Raw genomic sequence first — 25,683 nt, forward strand, 5'->3', positions numbered from 1 at the left:
GAACTGGAGTTGGTAGACATATAAGAGCTGCCATGTTGGTGCTGGATATTGAACTTGGATCCCCTGGGAGAGCAATCACACTGTGGTCTTAAACCTTCAGTCATCTTCCCAGTCTAAGGTGCTCTTCTTTTTTTTTTCTTCTTTTCCTTTAAATACTATTTTATTATAGGGATACATGCACAAAAAATACTCATACCTGCAGATCCTTTGGTGACCTGGTTCTCCTTTAGACTATCCAGTTTGTGCATTGCACAGATTTCATGTGTAAAATTCTTTATGTAGTCAAGTTACTGGAAACACATTCTCAGGGCTATGATGTTTGTTCTTATCTGACACAACTTCTGCCTTCCCTTCTAGGGATGTATTTGCTACAGAAATGGAAGTAGAAATGTTAAGTTATGAACTCCTTATAACTTCATCCATCGCTCATGCTGGCTTTAGCACATTCTGATTTCTTTTCCTATCTAGTTGCTGTTTTAACTCTCTTCTTTTCCTTCCAGCTCCTTCTCTGCCCCTTTCCTTTCAATTTGGTTTATCATTACTCCAGGCATCCTACTCCTTTTTTTTCCAGCTCCAACATGGATTCATGTATTTCTTACATATTCTAGTACATCCTGACACTCAGTGGTTTTTTTAATTAGATATTTTCTTCATTTACATTTCAAATGCTATCCCCAAAGTCCCCTATACCCTCCCACTGCTCTGCTCCCCAACCCACCCACTCCCCCTTCCTGGCCCTGGCATTACCCTGTCCTGGGGCATATGATCTTCACAATACCAAGGGCCTCTCCTCCCTTTGATGACCAAGTAGGCCATCTTCTGCTACATATGTAGCTAGAGACACAGCCCTGGTGTTCGTATTGTTTTTCCTCCTATAAGGTGGCAGACCCCTTAAGCTCCTTGGGTACTTTCTCTAGCTCCTTTCTTAGGGGCCCTGTGTTCTATCCAATAGATGACTGTGAGCATCCACTTCTGTATTTGCCAAGCACTGGCATAGCCTCACAAGAGACAGCTATATCAGGGTCCTATCAGCAAAATCTTTCTGGTATATGCAATAGTGTCTGGGTTTGGTGGTTGTATATGGGATGGATGCCCAGTTGGGTTAGTCTTTGGATGGTCCTTCCTTCTGTCTCAGCTCTGAACTTTTTCTCTGTAACTCCTTCCAAGGGTATTTTGTTCCCCATTCTAAGAAGGAAAGAAGTATCTACACTTTGGTCTTCCTTCTTCTTGAGTTTCACGTGTTTGGCAAATTGTATCTTGGGTAGTCTAAGTTTCTGGGCTAATATCCACTTATCAGTAAGTGCATATAAAGTGCTTTACTTTAAAAAATATTAAAAACTAATCAAATACTGTTGATTTTATTTTCAAGACTGTTCTCTGTAACCCATACGTTTTGAGTGTTTAAATTTGATTTATCAGAAAGTGCTTGCCCTAAGAGTTATCTTTGGATTACTCTTTATTAAGGAATAAAATTTATTAGATTTCTACATTCTTATGAGTCTCCTAAATTTTAGACTGATTTTTAATTTTAATATGTTTTATTTATAGATATGTGTTAATCTGATGACACAAATTGGTTAAGATTATAATCTATCCATATTGTATTTTCACTTGGGAAATTGCTTCCTGTTCTTGCATCATATTGTGCTCAACAGTTATCTTTTTGGCTGTTTCAGACTACAAATACGTCTGATGACTCTCTATCCATTATTATATGTGGTGTATTGAAATCATATATTTTAATACTTCCTTCATTTTTGGCTGCTTTGTTTTATATATTGTAGTAGTTTTGTTACTATAGCTGCATATTTGTGATATTATTACCTAATTTATAGGTAATAATAATAATAATAATAGTGATATTATTACCTAATTTCCCTTGATGTTATCTTAGACATCACACAGATATTTTGCAACATTTTAATCATTACTATGTTTTTTTTTTAAACACCAAACTGATCTCTTCAGATTCTGTTTCTTTGTCTTCTCAAGTCTTCAAAGCTCTCTGCTATGCCTTTGTTTGCCAGGTTTTATTCCAAATGTTCTTATTTATTCTTTGTTATTTATTCCAAGTTTCTATCATACCACCACAACACATGCACACACACACACACACACACACACACACACACACACACACCATTCTATTACGTTTCTGTATGGAATTATTCTATCTACTCAATGACATTCAGATTTTAGTGAGAAATTATTCTCAAATGTTTAGTTCTGTGAGCATATTTCAAATGGTACATTTAAAATATTTGAAAGTGGTCCACTTGATTGTGATCATGTAGAATTTTTTTGCTGTTGTTGTTTTTGTTTTGTTTTGTTTTTTTCTTGTGTAGCAGTCATACTTTTAGTTTCCTTAGATGATTCATAATTCTAAAAAGCAACCTAGACCATTTAATTAATGACATAAAAATTTACTAGTCACAGTTTCTCTTTTCATTGGGGTTTCTTGTTATCATTTGTATCTATTGTTTAAAAGTTTATTTTTCTGAATTAATTCTCAAACATCTATACTCTTTGTCACATATGCCTTCAAAGATCTCAGCTTAATTTAGTGCTCAACTGGTAACTGATCAGAGATTTCACACAAATTCACAAGACAGGTATGTCTAAAATGCCTCTCCCTGTACTCTTTTGTATAGCTACAATTTCCCTTTAAGGATGAGGAAACCTATGCTTGCTTCTTTGTTTGTTTGTTTGTTTGTTTGTTTTTCTTCCCCACCCCTCTGCTTGCTCAGAGCCTCAAGTTCAGTAAAAGGAAAGTAGAGCCGGGCGGTGGTGGCACACGCCTTTAATCCCAGCACTTGGGAGGCAGAGGCAGGCTGATTTCTGAGTTCGAGGCCAGCCTGGTCTACAAAGTGAGTTCCAGGACAGCCAGGGCTATACAGAGAAACCCTGTCTGGAAAAACCAAAAAAAAAAAAAAAAAAAGGAAAGTAGAATCACCTAGTTGTTTTGAGGGAATATGCACCATCTTAGGTGTGGGATTGCCTTACAAGACTTCAGACAACTTAACATTTTCAAGGGCTTGTCAGGGCATCTCTGTCCCTAATTTATTTTGTTTTTTTTGTGTTTCTGATAAGTTTTTAGTTTGTGCCTATCTTTATAGCTCTTTGAGGCAGCTACAGTACTTCTTATTCGTTTTGATAAATGTGTCAGTACAAAAATATCATGTAGACTCATTGAATCCTGAGTCCCATGAAATAAAGACAAATTCTGTGAATAGAGGTCTCCAGGGAACTACAGGACAAGACAGATAATGGCAGAATCCTAGTGACAAGGCTGTGAGAAAGCTCACAAATATTTAACCCTTCCACTGACTAGTAGAATATGATTTTGATAGCAATAACTACATTCCTTGTTCCAGAAACCAATGAGCACAGGAAACTAGAATCAGAACAAGATGATTTAACAGTGACAAAACTCACAGATACCATTCTTGGGTCTTGTGGGTTAATTCTTAGACATTGGCAACCCAAAGAAGCTCTGCTTACCCTTGCACACTCTACCCACAAAAGAACCAATGATGTGCAAACAAAGAGAGAAGATGTGCTCAGTTTGACTGCTTTGGAATTGGAAGAACAAGGACAAAAACAGGTTCACTGACTCACAAGTTGCTCTTTTAGGTACTGACATGAGGTTCATGCTTAATTAGAAAACAAGAAGTATTTATTATAAGCATACCAGATAAAGGTTCAAGCCTGCCCAGCAATACAGAGCTCCAGACTTTCTTGCAATGTTCTGGAGTAAGTTGTCAGAACTATGTAAATTCTCTTTCTTGAGTGCCAAATTCTTTTGCTAACTGGTACAAAGGGTATTTAAATGGGAATTTAGTAGGAAAGTGATCTTGAAGAAGTTAGACATTGTGGATAGTGGATAGCACTGTTTTATATGGTGTTGAACACCATCCTTATCCTGAAAAGATCTTAACAGCTGCTTTTCTAGTCATGGATACTTTCTTTAAAAATACAGCATGGGACACATTCTTTGCACACCATTCCATTAATTTACCAGCTATAACAAGAGGGCAAAAGCTGTATCCACTCTTGAGCTAGTTTAAGGTGAAATGAGGAAAAGCCTATTAAATTGTAGGCACATTCTATGTAGTCATTAAGTTTATATGACAGTGGCAATTACAAATTTGGTTTTGTTTGTGAGCCTAATGGTACTCTACTATGTTTACAACACAATTATCCTGACCCAGTAAAGTCAGTAATGCAAAATCAGGATGGTTTAAAAGCAGGCCTCATGAGATACACAGAGAACAAATTAGCTTCTTCAGCATCCTCATCTAAAGTATAAATTGAAGAGCTAGAATTTGATTTACCTGCCATTTTCCTGTTTTAAATCTTCATGTAACAGATTATATATTTTCAAAGTTGACTGTAAATATATTGTAAATTCTATCCAGACTTAAAATATATGCTAAAAGTAATTAGAGTACTTGAAAATGAATACGTACTGCAGAAATATTATTTATGCCCGTAATGAAAATCTGGAAATCGGCACATGAAACCAGGTAAGGATTGATATCTTGTGAGGTTTTGTTTTCACATTTAATCAGTTGATAACAAATATTTGTTGAGTCATATCAAGTGCTTCATCTATAATTAGTTAATATAATATTTACTTTGCTATAGGGCACAGAATAATGCCTTCAGTTAAATATCATTAAAGAGTTTGGAGAGATGGCTTAGAGGCTAGCAGCATTTACTCCTCTGGCAGCATGATTTTGGCAGTGCACAAATCTCTATAACTCCATCTCCAAGGAGCATGGTACCCTCTTCTAATTTCTGCTGCCTTAAGTCACATACATAGCACATGAACATACATGCAAGCAAAGCACTCATATACGTGAAATAAAAACATCTAAAGATTGCTTTAAATCATAAAAAATTAGATCATTCAAAATAGTAGCAAAGATAACTATCTCATTAACTTTTAAGAATTGAAGTATTTAGATGGTTTCTATTTGTAAGTGTCTGTGACATATTAGAAATAAAGGAGAACTACTTAAAAGCGTTGATTTCAGTCAAATTTACTTGAAAACAAAGCTTGCTCCCAGAGATTCAAAGGCACTGTGAATGTAACATTGTAGCAATTTTGTTACAGTGAAATGAGCTTTCAGATTTGCATGTCATCTTAATTCATGTCAGAAATGCTCATGATAATGAAAGTTTAAAAAAATTCTGCAGTAAAACAGTATCAAGAACATCAAACACATTTATTGCTTACCATAAAAATATGACACAGTATAAAATGGCATGAATGCATTAAAAATGGATTTTATTTATTGTAACAATTAAAACAGCAAAGCTTAATAACTAATAAACCCTGAGAGAACATTGTATTCCAATAAATTTTGTGATAAAAGATAATTCTGACAAGAATGTTTTTCAAAAAATACCTTCAACCATGGAAGCTATGCGTTCTACTAAGTTAATGCTAAAGAAATACATTTCTTTGTATCCAAGCAACTTAAATATGCGCTCTGCAGCCTTCCTGAGAAATTTTAGTTAAGTCTAATTGAATGCTTCTAATTAAAATGTGTAGGTCGGGAGGAAAGTAATGGCTTTGTTTGAACTATTTGTTTATTTCATGAAGTCTACTGAATATAGCTGCATTGCCAAGAAGAAATCATCAGAATTATTCTTTACCCTGCTGATTTCCTGTTGTATCAGTTCACTGGGAACATTTCTTCCTCCTTGCCACCAGTCTTAAAGAAAAAATAAAAATAAAAAGGCACTAGCCACTAAATATAAAACCTTGACTTCAGGGACACATTTTCCACCAACTAATTAAATAGAGATAACATGAAATGGAAAAAATTAAGACAAATAAATAAATAATAGTTTAGCTTCAATTACACATTCTCAATGTACTTAGAGAGATATCAAAAACCACATAGTACCCACACAATCCATCAAAGAGCCTGGAAAAAGAACATAGTTAAAAAGCCAAAATGTATTCAAATGATTTACGGCATCATGTAAATTTCCATGGTAAACTTGGGTTGCAATTACATTATAGATAGACTAAAGATGTTTTTTTTTTGAAAAATTCCATATATTTAAAAAACAAATGAATAAAACAGTTTCCTAAAAACACTGCCAAAATTGAAAGATTTCATAAGCAAAGGTCTGATTTAAAGGCATGTACTTATTTATCTCCTTTCCACTTGAAAATAATCGGGATGGAGTGTAAAACTTCTGTGCATGAAACCCTAACTAGACACCTGAGAGTAAAGTCCTTCACTACAGTGAGCATACTAGTGAGTTACTTCCTTAAAAGACAAAAAAAAAAAATAAGAGGAGGAGGAAAAGGAGAAGGAGAAGGAGAAGGAGAAGGAGAAGGAGAAAAAGAAGAAGAAGGAGAAGGAGAAAAAGAAGACGAAGAAGAAGAGGAAGAGGAAGAAGAAAGAAGAAGAAGAAGAAGAAGAAGAAGAAGAAGAAGAAGAAGAAGAAGAAGAAGAAGAAGAAGAAGAAGAAGAAGAAGAAGAAGAAGAGAAGAAGAATTATTGTTATCATTTGTGGCTTAAAATGAGAAAAAAATCAGTACCAAAATACAGGTTGTGAAAGAAAGGCTTATATGGACAAAGCAGAATTCCCTCTCTTTAAGCATCTGTATGCAATAATCTCTCTTGATTTTCTAAAAATCGTGTGACTACCTTCAACACAGTTTGGATTTTCCTCACTGTGTGCTCTCTGGGCATTTGCTCTTGACAACTTGAATCTTCTTTGTGGTCTGAAACAGGTGTTGCGATTCAGAGGTCATTCATACAGTCCTATGCCAAGTCCTCATCGTCATTACAGGCTCTGAAAATGTGTCCCACACTCTAAATTGCACAGCTCAGTAATTCTGCTAAAATGTTTACAATGGTTTATTGTGGAACAGATGAAAAGAATTATTGGACTTTGCTATTTGCAAAGGTACTATAGTTGACATGTTTGGTAACTATAAACTAAATTTGAGGAGATTGGATAACTTGTTTAAAAAAATCATATAAGTAAGAAGAAGGTAAGTCAGGGAAGAAAAATTCAGTAATAACATAAATATGAGTACTCTTCCCCCAATATATGTTATTGCAATAATTAAAGATAGCAAATTTGTGTGTGTGTGTGTGTGTGTGTGTGTGTGTGTTAGAGAGAGAGAGAAAGAGGATAGAGAGAGAGAGATGAAGGAGAGCAATCACCTCATAGAAGCAGGGGGAGGGGGGATGGGATAGGGATTGGGTGTTTTCAGAGGAGAAACCAGGAAACCAGGGGATAACATTTGAAATGTAAATTAAAAAATATCTAATTAAAATAGGAAAAATAAAATTTGGAAATATTTTCTCTAACTGTTGGCCTATATTGCAAGGACATGTTAATTTCTGTTCTTAAATTTCAGAGTAAGAAACATATTAGGGACATCTATTTATATGTTGCATTTAGTTCTAGTAAACTAATATTGTGTCAGTTTAGCAAATGTGGAACAGCATGTTCCCCATTCTTGCCTGCTATTCTTGTTGGCTTAGTGTGGGACATGTACCAGTTTTATAGGAGGTTGGAAAGGGAGAAGCTGAGTTAATGTTCAACTTGCAGTTTGCATATAGAAATGTAACCCCCCAAAATGAAACATTGTTGTAGATCTCATCGGCTACATTTTATCTTTTTTCTATCTCATCTACTTGGTATAGAACACCAGTGAAGAATACCTAGGTTGGTGAGGTTTTTTTTTCTTCTTACCTGTCTGAATCCTGAACATATGTAAATATACGTGGTTACTTTAAGTCTAGGGAGAATATATTTTCCTACAGCACATACCTTTGAGTATTCCTTCCTAATTTATTTCTCTATGTCTGCCCAGGCTGGTCCTACTGACTGGCTCAATGCTTTGAAAAATGGCACCCATCCAATTTCCTCCTTTCCATGGTACCTGTCTTAGTAAGGATTTCTATTCCTGCACAAAACATCATGACCAAGAAGCAAGTTGAGGAGGAAAGGGTTTATTCGGCTTACACTTCCATGTTGCTGTTCATCACCAAAGGAAACAAGGACTGGAACTCAAGCAGGTAAGGAAGCTGATGCAGAGGCCATGGAGGGATGCTACTTACTGGCTTGTTTCCTCTAACTTGCTCAGCTAGCTTTCTTTTAGAACCTAAGACCACCATCCTAGGCACTACTCACAATGGGCCCTACCCTCTTGGTCACTAACTGACAAAATGCTTTACAGCTGGATCTCATGGAGGCATTTCCTCAAGGGAGGCTACTTTCTCTGTGATAACTCCAGCTTGTGTCAAGTTGACACACAAAACCAGTCAGTACAGTACCCTTTGCTTTTACAATGTTATGGCGTAACTTTTATCTCATTCTTACCTTCATTAATCAACCAAGGTTTTCTTTCTGTTTCTTCTTTATTGATTTTTTTCATATATGCTTTCAAACCTGAGATTCACTATTTTACTCTCAAGATAGTTAAGTAATTTATATTAATAACTCATTAGTTAAATTATCCACACTGAGTCTGAAAAAAAATAGCTTATAGTCCTAGTCTAAAGGCTATGGCAGGAAGATTAGGAATTGCAAGGCCAGGTTACACTATACAGTGAATGTTAGTCACTTGTCTAGGATTCAGTGTAAAATCCTGTGCTGAAACTGCAACAAAGCCTAAATTCATCCCTGTAGTGTAGCTTTTGTGATTTGAATTAGTCTTCTCTTTATTTTCTTAGTATTTTCTGTGATGAAATTGACATGTATTTATTTTTCTCCTGAAAGGAGAAAATAAAGAAATAGAGATTTTCTTAGACATTTTGGGTACAGTTTACAGTTCTTGAAACTATCCAATAAAGTTATATGGCATGACCAATTACTTCCTTCTTCCTGTTTCTCTCTAGGAGTTTCTAAAGTGTTTCTGTAGTTTCTGCTCCACTGACAATAATTGTAGCTAGAAAAAAAAAGCAATGCAGAAGCCAAGATCACAAGAGTTTATACTCTATCTTTAAAGTCTACAATGTGCCTGGACAAGCCCCTAATAGCTGCTTTTATAGTTCCAAGTTTGAGTCCCAAACATTCTGCTTTCACAATGTTCACTGATAGATAATTTCATCAACCTCTATAATCACATATTTTAATTATCTCTTTAATTTTTTGAAATTATAGTGTATTTACATCACTCCCCCTCACTGTTGTCCCTCCAAGCCCATCCCCTGTAACACCATTTCTGTTTTCAAATGCATGATCTTTTTCATTAATTGTTATTATACACCCACACACTCATTCACATTCTTCTAAATGATGAAGAACAACTTTCTCAGTCTGTATAATGTTACTTTAATATATGCTTTTTATGGCTGAACATTTGACATTGGATACCTAACTGATACTCTCTTCCCTGGTGAAGAATATTTCTCTAGCTCTCAGAACACTTCTGTTGCATGTTCAGCTTACAGTTAGGTAGTTATCTTGCGGATACTTCAGGGATGTAGCTTCTGACATTTGTAGAAGTCACAGCCCCACAGCAAACTTCCTCTTTCGTAGGCTTTTACAACCTTTCCATCTTCATTCTACAATAATTCCAGAGCGTTAGGGGCAGGAATTACATGGTAGGTGCTGGGAGTGTTGTAAATATACTAAAATCTCAAAAACTCTACAATTTCGTGTGTATATTTTTTCTGTAACAATGTCCATCAATTTCAAAAAGAAATTTTCTTGATGTTGGGTGAAAGCTTATTTTTGATGAGATGTTTGCACCAACTAAATAAGGGCTTCCTAAACTTTATACTCAATCCTTTCCTCCCTAAGTAATTTTTATATGATCCAGGTATTTAAGTGTATAGAAAGTTTGTAGCATTCAAAATTTTAGTGATAGTAAATTATAAAAAAAAATGGTTAAAACAATTCTTTGATAAGCAGATATTTTACATTTATTATAATGATGGAATTGTCCTAATAATGTGATAAATATATTTGATTTCCATGCTCCCTCTCTTTATCTCTCTCTCTTCCTATTTCTCTAGGACACCTTGTGTTTAACCATAAAGAAGCATTATTGACATTATTTGGACAGAAAATGTGCAAACATTTTATATTACAGTCTTGTAGAAGACCATAGACTTCAGGTGGAGTGGAAGTTCTCTATTGTAACTGTGTCACTGCTAATAACCAGGAAAGAGAATGTGATGAGTTCATTTTGATGGTCTGTACTAGTCAGCACTTAACACATACCATTTCTCATAGAAAGATAATATTGTCACATCCTTTTTACAATGCTGCTTACTAATCCAATCCCTTCTAATTCCAAGATTATGATTGCCTCATTTTCCCCACCCTCTGGGTATAAGAAACACATGATAAAATCATTTAATTAGAAAATGTCATTTGCTTACAAAGCCTTAGTGTTTATATATACATGATTTCATTTAATAGGAATTAACAAAGACTGGAGACAATAGTGCTTACACATTCACCATAATCCTAATGTGAAACTCAGAGAGTATTCTCACATCTTATTTAAATTAATAACTCTGTCAGTGAGAAAAATCAAAGTAAGAATCCACACCCTAGTCAATTATTATGTCACCAATTTTTATAGGTGGATTGATGTGTGTGATTCAATTGTCAACCTGCCCACAGTTTCTACATATGACTTTACACAATTCAAAAACTCTCAGGTCTCCACTGTTTCATGGAAAAGTGTTTGCTGTATCAGTGACTGTATCAAAGGTGAAACAACAATTATAAACAACACTGAGGGCCTCACAGGGTTCTGCAAGGTATTAGGCAGCTTCCCCAGATTGTGGACATGGAACACATTCAACTACATTGGGATTAGTCTTTGAGAGACCTGCACAAATATTTCAGATGTAAGAGTGTAGAAAGAAAGATGCTGGAAAATTGACCATCCTCAGTGATGTACATAGAATGGTAACATATTTAAAGGAGAATATAAAGAGATGGGAGTGCATTAGCTATAGTGTAAGTTCACTATATTATAAATTCACTTATATTGTAAGTTCAGAAGAAAAAAAGGTTTGGTAATATAGCCTACAAATTTCCCACCTGTCTTATTTTTCATTTCTTTGTAAAACCACAAAGATCATTAAACATTGTTGTCCTTCTGCCTAAGGATTTTCCTTTCCCTCCACTTATCCCTTCTCAAGCACTGCTCAGAGACTCTCTTTATTGCTGGCTTCTAGAAACATAATTTTGACATAGTTCCCTTACATATTTTGTGCCTAGTTATTAATTTGGATTTGTAATTTATTGATTTACTTAATGTTTTCGGGAAAGTTAGAAAAATTTTATGCTAGACTCCTTGAGTAGTTTGTCGTTGTTGTTTTTGTTCTGGTTGTTGTTGATGTTCACACTTTTGCCCTTATTTGTCAGGGGATATAAACAACCGGATTTTAGCTCAATTAAAATCACTCATACTTCACCCATGATGTTCTGAATCAAGAAAAAAAAGTTACTCCATGTCAAATAATGTCTGTTATTATGTCAACAAATATACTAAACTATTAACATCTTCATTGACTTTGAACTTCTGACTACTTTTTCTCAGCATAGGGTGTCCACTGAGTTCCTCAATTGGAAATGAGACTATTATTCTAAACTCATTTTGAATATGAATAAGGTAATATCTAAACATGAAACTAATGGAAAAAGAATATCAACCCATTTTAGCTCATACAAAATATGTGGATGGGGCTGGAGAAAGAGGTCCTAGGTTGCTAGCAGTTGCCCCTATTACAGAAGACCTAGTTGATAGCCAGCATTCAGAGAGCAACTTCCAGTCATCTGTCACTCAAATATCCAGGGGATACAACATGCTCCTGGACTGTACAATTATTGTATGCACTCATAGACATGCAAATAAAATCTACAAAGACGACAAAATGAAATAAAATACATTTTAAAATAGGGTGCATATGTTGATATCTAATTGAAAAGTCTTGAAGAAAATAAATATTTCTTTGGGAATGAGGATTATTGACTGTTGACCAAAGATTGATTCAGTAAAATTTAACAATCAAGCATTTATGAAAATGAAACCAAGATGAAACATAAATGAAACAAGAGTTGTTAAAACTAAAAGAGGGGAAATTCATAAATGTTTTTTGTATGAAAAGTTATGCAAAATTGTATAGTGCAAATCAGTAATCATAGAGAAGAGCTCTGTCAACCAAACTGAACTAATTCATTTATGTAAAATCACTAGAAAATTCTATTCAACAACAGAATATTCAGTCTCTAATATAATAGAAAACTTGTTGAACTAGATCATGCTCTCACTCTTGATTATGCAGTCACTCATAATACTCATATTCAATAAATATTTTATATAAATGCATAATAAAATATATTTAAATACTATAGCAAGTTATATTATAAATCACAATATTTAAAAATAGCTAAATATATGAAAACTAAGGAATACAATGCTATAAACTAATAGATTAAAAAAAGGAGAAAAATTTTTGAAGAAAAACAGCATTTGAAGATAAACGAACAAAGAAAACCAAAACATACAAAAAAAAAAAAAAAAAACCACCAAAAAACAAAAACAAAGGAATATCGAAAGGTAATAAAGAGACAAGAAAGAAAGAAGAATCAAAGAAAGAATTATGAAAATAAACTCACTTTGAAATATGTTTGTCGATACTCTTCCTGGTACCTACCTAAAATAACTATAAAATAACGTACTCTTGGAGGTGGAGAGCTGCCGCAGCAGTTAAAAGCACTTATTACTATTACAAGACCTCAGTTTAGCACTCAGCAGCCACTTAGTGGTCCACAATTGCCTGTAATCCAGAAGGACCCTCTGGCTTCTTCTGACATCAACAGACCCCTGTCCAAATGTGGCACTCATATTCACATAAAATAAATAAGTAAAAATTATGTTTTCTCTGTGCCCAGGGACAAGAAAACAAGAAGCAGCCATACTAAAATAATCAAAACTTGTATTTTTACTACAATGATGACATTTTTTATTGGTGAGTTCATTATATAAAAGGTGAGAATGTGAAAATTGTTTGCCAATATCACAAGGGACACCTCAAGGATGTCAGGTGAATTCTAAGGCAAGGCAATCAATAAAGACCAAAGGTTGCCTTCAAAGAAGGGAAGTAATGATTATAAATATGTGTCCCAGCTGCCAGAAATCAGGCCCTGCAGTGCCAGCAGATTTGGCTTCAAAGGCAACAAAGGGATTAATAAAACGGTGCAGCTTTCCTGTAGACGAATAAAACTACAACCTGAGCAGTTTCTAAAAATTTCCTGCTCAAAGTTTTGTTTGGAACTTGGTCTTTCATATTCTCTAGTTTTAAAGCTGCTGGCGTGAAGGGAAAAGGCTGTTGAGAAAAATCTACAAAATGGCCACAAGACCCAGTGTTTGTTTGTTTGTTTGTTTGTTTGAGACAGGGTTTCTCTGTGCAATCCTAGCCAGGCTGGCCTTGAACTCAGAAAACCACCTGCCTCTGCCTCCCAAGTGCTGGGATTACAGGCATGTGCCACCACTGCCTGGCAAGACCCAGTGTTAAAGTATGTATTAGGATGAAAAACATAGGAGTATTCTGATCCAACTAGCTCAGGAGAGAACTACCTTCAAGTTAATTTGATCCTACCTACCTACCTATAGGCAAGTGAAACCATAGCCTTAATTAAAAGGCTTCCATTATGACTTCTGAAATTTTCTATTCCAATAACATCTTTATCAAGAAAGATGGAAAGCCTAGTTAGCTTTAGCTATCAACTTGAAACTTCTTGGAGTTAACTGACATGAGAGGTATTGAAATACTAGGGAAGACTGTTTTGTAGGGATTTCCTTGGGTCATTGGGTTGATAGTTAATTGGTGGATGGGGTCCTAGTCACTTGGGGTCAATGCCATCCCTAGGCACATGACTTGGGTTATATAGAAATGTAGCTAAGTATCAGCCTACACAAGAAGCAAGTAGCTTTTCTCCATGGTTTCTTGTGGAGAGCCGTGCTGCGAGCAATCGCCATTAGAAGATTGCGCCGGCCTCCACTGTGCCTAACTAGTAAACAAGCCTTGTACACAGGTGTGAGAGTGAACTCACGCCTAGTCACTGCCCATTTCGGGGCGTAGTAATAGGGTGATGGGCGAGCAACAAATTAGGAGCTGACATGCCACATCAGGTGCTGAAACGCCATGGCTGAGGGCTATATAAGCAACGACATTATCCGGGGTCTGGGTCTTCCCTCTTGAAGAAGCAATAAAGCTTTTTTCTGCAGAAGAATCCGGTTGTCTGAGTGTGTTCTTGCCGGCGAGAATGATAGCTCGGGACAAGTGGCGCCTAGGAACCCAGGAACTTTATACCATCATACCAGCGCAAGGGAGATCCCTCATTCGGGGGTGAAATCAGAACTGCAGGACAATAAGGATCTGTAAGGTATGTACAGTCTTGAAATTTCTCCAGAGTTAGACGCCCTTTGATTGTTTTCACGGTGATTGTTCCTTCCCTTTCGGTTTCGTTTTGCTTCCACCACTGGAACTGCTGACTGGTTCTCAGTCACGGTCAGGCCTGGACAGTGACCAGTATGGGAATCTCCCACTCTGTAGTAACGGTCTAACAGTTGGTCTTGAAGAAGTGTGTCCTGAAAATCGCCACTAAGACTACAGAGGAATTTGTCAGGGAGATAGACCGTGTGGCACCATGGTATGCTTGCTCAGGGTCATTAACTGTCACCTCATGGGACAAACTGAAAGGAGATCTTGTTAGGGAACAGCAGAATGGCAAACTTAAAGCAGGGACCATGGCGTTGTGGAAACTGGTGAGATCATGCTTAACAGATGAGGATTATCAGCAAATGGTTGAAGCGGGGCAGAAAGTTTTGAACGAAATTCAAGACAGTCTATCAGAGACAGAGCGGGGAGAGAGAGTAAGAGCTGAGAAGAAACAAGGTGCACCAAAGAATAAAGGCCTTTCCACGGGCCTTGAGCCTGAAGAAATGAAATATAAGGGAAAAATGCCCTGGGAGAGCTTAGAAAAGGGATGGAAAGGGAGAGAAGAAGAGAGATTGAGCTGGGGAGGCACGTAAGGAAAGGAGCCTCTACCCGCCATTAGATGAGTTCAAGGCACTAGCTGTCAGTAGCTCAGAATCGGATAAGGAACTTAGCTCCTCTGAGGAAACAGACTTAACGGAAGAAGTGGCACGCTATGAGGGAGAAAGATACCAGCCTGATGAAAGACGAGCTAATCAGTCACAGAATAACATAGAGAAAGCAAAAGGAGCTAGAGACAAATGTCAAATCACTGTGTGATCTCTGGGCCCTCGACCTCTGGGTCTTAGTGCACCTCTGCCCTATGTGCAGAGGTATCATTCAGACTCATTTATTCCAAAAGAGGAACAGAGAAAAGTGCAGCAAGCGTTTCCAGTCTCTGAAGGCACTGGTGGCAGATGCATTTATGCTCTGGTGGAGTATATACAGATTAAAGAACTTGAAGAGTCAGTCTGTAACTGTGGAGTCAATGGCAGTTATACAGAACTAAATCCTTTGATCTTTATCCAGGGAGGAGTGGTTGGGAAGGACTCTTTTACTGGCATCTCAAGATTTGTTCAGTATTGGGGAATAAATGCTGTCTCCCTGGACTCTGATGTATATACCGGATATACTAACTCCAGTGTGGAGATCACTGGGTTCAATAAAACTTTGGTAAACCAGATTAATTATTAACCTACCCCAGTCTGTGTTTACCCCCCTTTCTTGTTTATTCTTTCAAATGATTCATTTGAAGTCTGTTCCAATGATTCTTGTTGGATTTCTCAATGTTGGGATGTAACAAAGGACACCCCCGCCATGGTGGCCTGGATCCCATGTTGGATCCCTGTTCCTGTGGAAACACCCTCCATCTTATACCTGTTCGACAAAAAAGAGATTTAGGAATTACTGCTGCTGTAATCATAGCAATTTCAGCCAGTGCAGCTGCTGCTACAGCTGCAGGGTACGCTATGGCTAGTATGGTTCAATCAGGCACAAAATGAAATCAGCTTTCAGCAGATCTGACTGATGCCATCACTGTCCAAACTTCTGCTAGTACCAAGTTAAAGGGAGGGATGATGATTTTGAATCAGCGCCTTGACCTGGCAGAGGAACAGATAGGTGTCCTATACCAGTTAGCCCAGTTGAGTTGTGAAAGAAAATTGGGTGCTCTGTGTATTACCAGTGTCCAATATGAAAATTTTACTCATGCATCTAATCTGTCTAGACAGCTTTCCTTGTATCTTGCAGGAAATTGTTCCGAGGGATTCGATGAGACTCTTGAGGCCCTGATGGTGGCAGTTTTAAAGATCAACTCGAGTGGACCTGTCATTGACAGAGGGCCTCTCCTCCTGGATTTCATCTGCATTTTCTAATTTTAAGGAATGGGTGGGGGTAGGTTTATTTGGTGTTGCCACCTGCTGTGGACTTGTGTTCATGCTCTGGTTGGTTTGCAAGCTCAGAACCCAATAAACAAATGCCAAGGCTGTGATAGCTCAAGCACTTGCTGCCATTGAGCAAGGGGCCTCCCCCGAAATCTGGCTATTTATGCTCAAGAATTAGTTGACATTGGTGGCTGGCCTCTTTTGTAGAGTTTGTCCTAGGTCATTTAGTAGTTACTGTCACATAGCACTGCGGTATCCAGGGACGGCAACTTTCCTCATGCACAGATCAACCTAAGACACAGGGCCCTGTGGCGATAGGGTTACCCTATGACAGGAAAGGCTGTGACATTAGAGGAACGACCTAAGACAGGAGCCACAGCGGATGGACATAATTACACAGACCTAGTCCAGCCTCATTTTAATAAAATAAAAAGGGGGAGATGTGGAGAGTGAACTCATGCCTAGTCACTACCCATCTCGGGGCGTAGTAATGGGGTGATGGGAGAGCAACAAATCAGGAGCTGACACGCCACATCAGGTGCTGAAACGCCATGGCTGAGGGCTATATAAGCAACGCCATTTTCTGGGGTCTGGGTCTTCCCTCTTGAAGAAGCAATAAAGCTTTTTGCTGCAGAAGAATCCGGTTGTCCGCGTGTGTTCTTGCCGGCGAGAATGATAGCTCGGGACAGTTTCTGATTCAATTTCCTCATTGAATACATAATTTGTGCAACAATGGAATGTGATCTGGAGGTGAAAACAAAAACAAAAAGCAAAAAAACAAAACAACAACAACAACAAAAAAAACCCTTTACCTCCTTTAGTTGCTTTGATCAGAATACTGTATCACAGCAACAGAGATAAACTTAGGACACTCAGCATATCTCATATAAGGAAAAAAAAAAAAACAGAAGAGTCATCTGAACTTCTTCAAGTACTGAAATTCAAAAGCAAGGCAAATATGACAGTGACTGGATATTAGTGACTATATAGAATTCAGATAGCCCTGGCTTTGGCACTGGGCTTTGAAAAGGTCACAATAAGCCACCTTTGTAACAGGGTCATATTTATCTCACTCATCAGGCTGTTGTAATAATATTGATAAAAAGAACAGCATTCATGGCTCCCAACCTACAGCTTTACCTGCCTCCCTAGAGTCTGGCTCTAACCTGACACACACAGTCTGTACCTGCACCTGTGACCATAAATGTACAAGAAGCCTACAGAATAACAAATAGATTGGACCAGAAAAGAAAACCCCCCAAAACACTAAATGTATAGAACAAAGAAAGAATATTGAAAGCTTTAAGAAAAAAATGCCAAATAACATATAAAGGCAGACCTATCAGAATTAAGCCTGACTCCTCAACAGACCCTTAAGCCAGAAAATCCTGGGCAAATGTCTTGCAGACCCTAAGAGACCACAGATGGCAGTCCAAACTACTATACCCAGCAAAACTCTCAATCACCATACATAGAAAAACCAAGATATTCCATGACAAAATCAAATTTAAACAATATTTTTCTACTAATTCAGCCCTGCAAGGGACAGGAAAAGGAAAAATGCCAACATGAGGAACATAACTACACCCAAGAAATCACAAGAAATTAAACATCTCACAGCAAAACAAAGAGAAGATAATAACAAAATGATGCCTCCAACATCAAAATAACAGAAACTAACAACCATTGGTCATTAATATTTCTGATCATCCGTAGGTCCAATTCACCAATAAAGACATAGTCTAAAAGATTGGATATTTAAACAGCATCCATCATTCTGCTGCATTCAAATAATATACCTCAGCAACAACAATAGAACTATTGCAGAGTAAAGGGCTGTAAAAATGTTTTCCAAGAAAACAGACCCAAGTAGCAAGCTTGAGTAGCCATTCAAATATCTACTAAAATAGATTTGTAACCAAAATTTATCAAAGAGATCAGAAAGGACACTTCATACTCATGAACAGAGAAATCCACCAAGATGATGTCTTAATTCTGACATCTGTGTACCAAAAGTAAGGGTACCAACATTCTTTAAACAAACTTTACTGAAACTCAAAATGCATATTAAATCCCATACCATAACAGTATGCATCAACACAAAGCTCTCACCAATGGAAATGTCATCAAATGAGAAAATAAACAGTGAACACAATGAAATTATTAGATATTATGAAACAAATGGACTTAGATATCTACACAACCTTCCATCCAAAATCAAAAGAATATATCTGTTCCCCAGTACCTCATGGAATCTTCTCCAAAATTGGCCATATAACTGGGCACAAAGCAAGCTTCAACAGATACAAAAAGAACAAGATAACTCCGTACATTCTATCAGATCACCATGAATTAATGCTGGACTTCAATAACAACATACTCAACAGAAAGCCCACATATTCATGGAAAATGAACAATTTTCTATTGAATGATAACTTGGTCAGCTAAGAATTAAGGAAAGAAATTAAAGGCTTTGTATAACTCAATGAAAATGAAGGCACACATACCCAAATTTATGGTACACAATAAAAGGAGAGCTAATAAGAAAATTCACAGAAGTAAATCCCTCATAAATTGTAGAGATCTTATACTATCCAGTTAACAGCATACCTGAAAGCTCTAGAACAAAATGAAGCAAACACACACACACAAGATGAGTAGATGGGGAGAAATAGTCAAAATATAGGCTAAAATCAACTAGAAACAAAAAAAAATCAATATAAAAAATCAACAAAATCAAGAGTTTACTCTTTGAAAAAATCATCAAGATAGATAAACCCTTAGCCAAACTAGCCAAAAGGGAAAGAAACAGTAACCAAATTAACAAAATCAGAAATGTAAAGTGAGATATAGCAACAGAAACTGAGGAAATCCAAATCATCATTAGGTCTTACTTCAAAAGTCTGTACTACACAAAGATGGAAAATCTGAATGAAACAGATGAATTTCTAGACAGATACAATATATCAAAATTAAAACATGATCAAGTAAGCTATTTAAATAGTCCCATAACACCTAAGGAAATATAAGCGCTCATCAAAAGTCTCCCAACGGGGGAAATAAAAAGGCACAAGGCCAGATATTTAGTTCAGAATTCTACCAGACATTCAGAGAGCTAATATCAATACTCAGCAAACTATTTCACAAAAAACTGAAACAGAAGGAACACTATCTAATTCATTCTATGAAGCCACAGTTATCTGATCCCCAACTATTCAAAGACTTAATAAAGGGAACTTCTGACCAATTTCAGCCATGAACATCTTCTCCAAAATTCTTAATAAATTAGACTCCAACAAACCATATAACCCAATTAGGGAAAAAATGGAGTATGGAAGTAACTAAACAGAGAATTCTCAACAGAGTAATTTCAAATGGCCAGGAAGCACTTAAAGAGATGCTTAACATCCTTAGTCATCAGGGAAATGCAAATAAAATTACTCTGAAAATCCACTCCACACCAAACAGAATGGCTAACAACCAAAAACTCAAGGGACAGCACATACATGGTAAGCATGGTAAGAAACAGAAGTACTCATCCATTGCTTGTGAGATTGCAAACTTGTACAACCACTCTGAAAATCAATCTGGTGATTTTATAGAAAATTGGAAATAATTCTACCTGAAGACCTACTCCTGGTCATATACCCAAAAGATGCTATACCATATGCCAAAGCCATGTGCTCCACTACTTTTATAGCAGTTTTATTGGTAATAACAAACAACCCAGATATTTCTCACCTGAAGCCTGGATACAGAAAACGTGGTACATTTACATGATGGAATAATTTTCAGCTATTAAAAACAAAGTCACCATGAATTTTGCTTCTAAAAGGATGGAACTAGAAAATGTCATCCTGAGTGAGGTAAGTAATTCAGAACCAAAAGGACATGCATAGTATGTTTTGACTTATAAGTGGATATGTCGTAATGTACAGCATACCCATGATAAACACCAAAGACCCAAGGAAGTTAAGTAAGAGGAAAGGCCCAAGCAAGAATGCTTACATCACACTTAGAAATGGGAAGAAAATAATCACAGAAGGCAGGGGGAGGGAAGGATATGGGTGAGAGAGGGGAGTTGGAGGAGAGTGGGAAGGCAGGAATAGGAGCAGGGAGAGACAGGCAAGAGGCCCAGAGGGCCAGGACACTGAATGGAATTCTGCATCTGTGGGGAGGGGGTTGGCGGGCAGGAATCTTTAGAAAGTCCTAGAGACCTGGGATAGATAGGTTCCCAGGAGGCCAAGCATATGACCTTAGCCAATACACCTAACTGTGGGGACACAGATCCTGTAGAAGCACATCTTAGCCAAGCAGGACCTCCAGTGGAAGGATAAGGACATCAACCTACCCACAAAACTTATCTTGTCTGAAAGAAATACATGGATATTGGAGAGACTAAAGGAAAGGCAAAGCATTAACTGGTCCAACCTGAAACCCATCCCATGGATCAGCACCAACTGCTGACATTATTAATGATTCTTTTTATTTTTGTAGAAAGGAGACTAGCATAACTGCCCTCTGAGAGGCTCTACCTAGAAAAGGTCTGAAACAAATGCAGATACCTATTACCAAACATCTGGGGAAGGTCAGTCAGGAGAGATGATGGAAGGATGAAAAGCCCTAAAGTAGATAGGAACACCACAGGAAGACCAAAAGATTTAACAAACCTCAACCACTGGGAGTTCTCAGAGTCTTAGCCACCAACCAAAGGACATACATAGACAGGAAGGAAGCCACGTCCACACATATGTACCAGTCAGGCAGCTCAGTCTTCATGGCTGCCTTGACTGGCCAGTGCGGGATAGATAAGGTGTGACTAATCAGGCTTAAACTTGATGTGCCAGAGGGGGAACACGTCCAGGGTCAGGCATACACTTTCAGAAGAGAAGGGGAGGAGGGATGGAGGGACTTGTGAAGTATGCACTGTAAGTAAATTAATAAATAAATACATTAATTAATTAAAAAGAAAACAAGAGTGATGATCAGTAATATATAAACTCACTGTAATTTACAAAGTCCACACAGATGTCAATGACTTATATGGCAATAAAGCCAGGATGGCATACTGTTCTATTTGGCCTCACATTCTTGTGAGAAAGGGGTTTGCCTCAAAATGAATCTGGAAGGCATCATAGTGGAAGACAAGCACTGCTGAAAAACAACAGCTGTCTGTCTGTAATAGTCTCATTCACTGTTTTCTTCAGCACTGGGTTTCTCCCACAGATAATATACCCCCTAATTATCACACAGCATGTGGCTTGGAAGGGCTCAGTGGCTTGTGAAATAAAAACCTTCCTTGAAGACTCACCATGGTCATAAGCTCAAATGGATCCAGAGGGGCTTGTCAAGTGGTGATGCTTGCTTTAATAAGTTTTTAATTTGTTTTTCCTTGGTTAAAAAAAAGAAAAAAAGAAAACTGGATTCTTGTATCTCATTGAGGAAATAAGACGCTGAAAGTAAATATATAGAGTGAAAACGAAGGAAGAAGGCACTGAAGAGATGAAGCAAAGATTTCTGCCAGGATGAACTAGGCGAGAAATTTTTAAATTAAACCTACAAGATTAGGGAGCGAAAATTAAATTGTGATGACACACACTTTACAGTATCAAAAAAAAATCTCAATTAAGGCCCTTGTATTATGAAATTTCGTATAGAAAGAGAAGACAACCTAGATGCTGAAGAGATGGCTCAACTGTTATGAGTATGTGCTGTTCTTTAGAGGACCTAAGTTTGACTCCCAGCACAAATATTTCATACCTCACAACTGCCTGTAACTCCCACTTCATGGTATCCAAAGTTCTCTCTTGGCTTTCATACTTACCTGCACCTTTGCATGCACAAACCCACACACAAACATATTTTGTGACATTTAGATATGTTGCCACCATTTTGGGGCATTCAGATGTACTCCACCACCACCATCTTGGGGTATTCAGATGTACTCACTTGCAATAGATCATCTCAGCTAGGCTTATAGAAGCTTTACACAGAGGCAGAGAGGAGACTGAGATTTCCACCTGAGTATCCAGTTGCTACCCGTCTTTTTATTCAACTCTGCCCTACATGTCTGCTGGACTGGCTAGGTTATGCATAAGCTGAGGAATCCTGGAGCAGTGTCTCTATCTAAGTGGCTACTGGGAAACCTCATTTCTTCTGGAAAAGGGCTTTCCTGTTGTAGCTGGCAGAGGAGGAGCATCTACAAGTCTGTAACTAAATCTTCACCTTATTTCTTTAAGGATGTCCAAGAAATTTATAGGCTCTCATGATGAATACCAGGCAGAATCATGCCTCAGTATAGATTTTCTTTATGACTTCTCCTGAAAAGAAATTTTAGTAACACATGCACATACCCACACCATACACACACACACACACACACACACACACACAATTAAAAATACCTGATAGGGATGAGTCTCAAGACAACGGGGATGGTGCAGGAAAGGTCAATTGGTGGTTCAGCATGGTACAACCCAAGTCTGGAAAGATGAATATGAAAATCCTCCACAAGGAAGAGCTCATTGCTCAGAAGAAGTGGGAGATTGAGGCCAGAATGGAACAAAAGGCTAGGCAGAGTCAAGGGGCCAGTCCACGGCCCCCTCATCCTGGGAAAATTGCTGATGCACATAACTCCTGCATCTCCAACAAGTTTGTCAATGATGGCAACTTTCTGGAGCAGTTCCTGAAGTTACAGAAGGCACAAGCAAGCACAGATTCAGCCCCTAGGGCCCTTCCCAGCATGGCAACACCCAGCTCCTTGAAGAGACCCCTCGTGCTCAGGAAGCGAACAGGCCTGCGACTAGGTAGCCTAACTGGCCCTGTGAAGAATTACTCACAAGCTAGATATCTCTAGTGTCACTGCTCTAGTGTCTTCCAGTTCCCTGATGATGGTGAGGAGGGGGACTATGAGAAGTGACTGGAAATGAAAGTTTCACCCTCAGAGGGGGCTGAGACTCAGAGAGTGATAGAGAAGCTGGTTTTGTGGCAGAAGGAGGCCCCGAGCTAGAGAAAGTAGCTATGGAGGACTACAAGAATAACCCAGTCTTCAGATTTTTACAGAATAAGAATAGCAGGGAATTCCTGTATTACAGAAGGAAGGTGGCTGAGATCAGAAAAAAAAAATAAATAAAATAAAATAAAGCCCAAAAGTGACAGGCAGCCACCCAGAAAGTTTTACCCCCAGAGGACAAAGAGGCCAAGAACCTTGCAGAAAATTTGGCCAGGTTCATAGCAGACAGGGGTCCTGAAGTGGAGACCATCGCCCTCCAGAACAACCATGAAAATCAGGCCTTCAGTTTTCTCTATGATCCCAACAGCCAAGGGTACAGATAGTACAGGCAAAAGCTGGAGGAGTTCTGGAAAGCCAAGGCGGGCTCAACAGGCTCCCTCCCGGCTCCTGCTCCCAATCCCAGCCTGTGGCAAAAGTCTGCCCCAGAATCTCTGTCAAAGACTGTGCCCCCTATCACTGTCTGCCCTACTCCAGTGGCCCCAGCACCTGCTGTCAACCCCACTCCATCCATTCCTGGGAAGCCCACCACCACAGCAGCTGTGAAGAGGAAGCGGAAACGCCTGTGGGGGCCTGAAGAGGACAAAGTGGAGCTTCCACCTGCTGAACTGGCACAGAGGGACATAGATACCTCACCTTCACCTCTGTCAGTTCAGGATCTCAAGGGGCTTGGCTATAAGAAGGGGAAACCTGTGGGCCTGATGGGTGTCACAGAGCTGTCTGATGCAAAAAAGAAGCAGCTGAACGAGCAGCAGGAAATGCAACAGATGTATGACATGATTATGCAGCACAAGCATGCCATGCAAGACATGCAGTTTCTGTGTGAGAAGGCACTGTAGCAACACCAGCATGGCTATGACAGTGATGAGGAGGTAGACAGTGAACTGGGCACCTGGAAGCACCAGCTGCGACGCATGGAGATGGACAAGACATGGGAGTGGGCAGAGCAGCTGACATATATGGGTCGGGGCAAGCTCTTCATTGGTGACTTTCTGCCACCCAAGGAGCTGGAGGAGTTCATGGAGAACTTCAAGGCCCTGAAGGAGGGCAGAGAGCCAGACTACTCAGAATACAAGGAGTTTAAGCTGACGGTGGTAAACACTGGCTACCAGATGCTCAGGAAGATGGGCTGGAAAGAGGGCTAGGGATTGGGCACTGAGGGCCAGGGCATCAAGAACCCAGTGAAGAAGGTTGCCACCACAATAGATGGAGCTGGTTTTTGCATCAACTGGCCAGCTGAGCTCTCCAAGGAGGGTGATGAGTACGAGGCCTTCCACAAGAGGATGATGCTGGCCTACTGATTCCGGCCCAACCCCTGAACAACCCCAGACGGACCTACTACTGAATATTCAGGCAACACAGAGTCTACTTTCAGATCGGCCATCCTTGGACTATGGAATGTTCTGGCAATCATCTCTGCCCTGTTGTCACAAGTATTGTGCTATGTATTAAAGTCCCAATGTTCAAAAACAAAAACAAACAAAAACTCACATCTTATTTTAACCATGATTCTTTATATACTGAGAAATCAAGGTGAGAAACAATGCAATAAGAATTAATTTTACAAGTCCCTTCCAATCGGTGCCAGCACCTGGGCACCTTGGGCTCAGAGTCTGCGGACACCGCCAAGGTCCCCACAGAACTCTCCACAGGATTTTAGGACCTCTGGTGAGTGGAACACAACTTCTGCTCCAATCCAATCGCACGGGACCTGAGACTGAATTAATTAGGGAAGCAGAAAACTCATCCTGACCAGGGTCACAAGTCCCTTTTGGTCGGTGCCAGCACCAGGGCACCTTGGGCTTGGAGTCTGAAAACACCCCCAAGTTCCCCACAGGACTCTTCACGGGATCTTAGGACCTCTGGTGAGTGGATCACAACTTCTGCCAGGAGGCAGCTTCAAACACCAAATATCTGGGCACCTTCCCTGCAAGAAGAGAGCTTGCCTGCAGAGAGTACTCAACACTGAAACTCAGGAGAAAGCTAGACTCCCAGGTCTGCTGATAGAGGCTAACATACTCAGCTGAGGAACAAGCTCTAACCATAGAAACTATAACAACGAACTCTATAGATTACCAGATGGCAAAAGGCAAACATAAGAATCTTACTAACAGAAACCAATATCACTCACCATGATCAGAACATAGCACTCCCACCCCACCCAGTACTGGGCACCCCAACACACCCGATAAGCTAGACCCGGATTTAAAAGCATATCTCATGATGATGGTAGAGGACATCAAGAAGGACTTTCATAACTCACTTAAAGAAATACAGGAGAACATAATGGAGCATGTGTCCT

At 38.7% G+C, this 25,683-nt stretch overlaps 1 pseudogene; it reads left to right on the forward strand.

Annotated features, from left to right (window-relative positions):
- Window positions 1–19,703: 19,703 nt before the first annotated feature.
- LOC110295734 (SURP and G-patch domain-containing protein 1 pseudogene) lies at window positions 19,704–24,726 on the forward strand (annotated as a pseudogene).
- The last annotated feature ends 957 nt before the right edge of the window (window positions 24,727–25,683 follow it).

Source organism: Mus caroli, unplaced genomic scaffold (assembly GCF_978045245.1).
Source record: "Mus caroli unplaced genomic scaffold, Mus_caroli_1 scaffold_7, whole genome shotgun sequence".
NCBI lineage: Eukaryota > Metazoa > Chordata > Mammalia > Rodentia > Muridae > Mus > Mus caroli.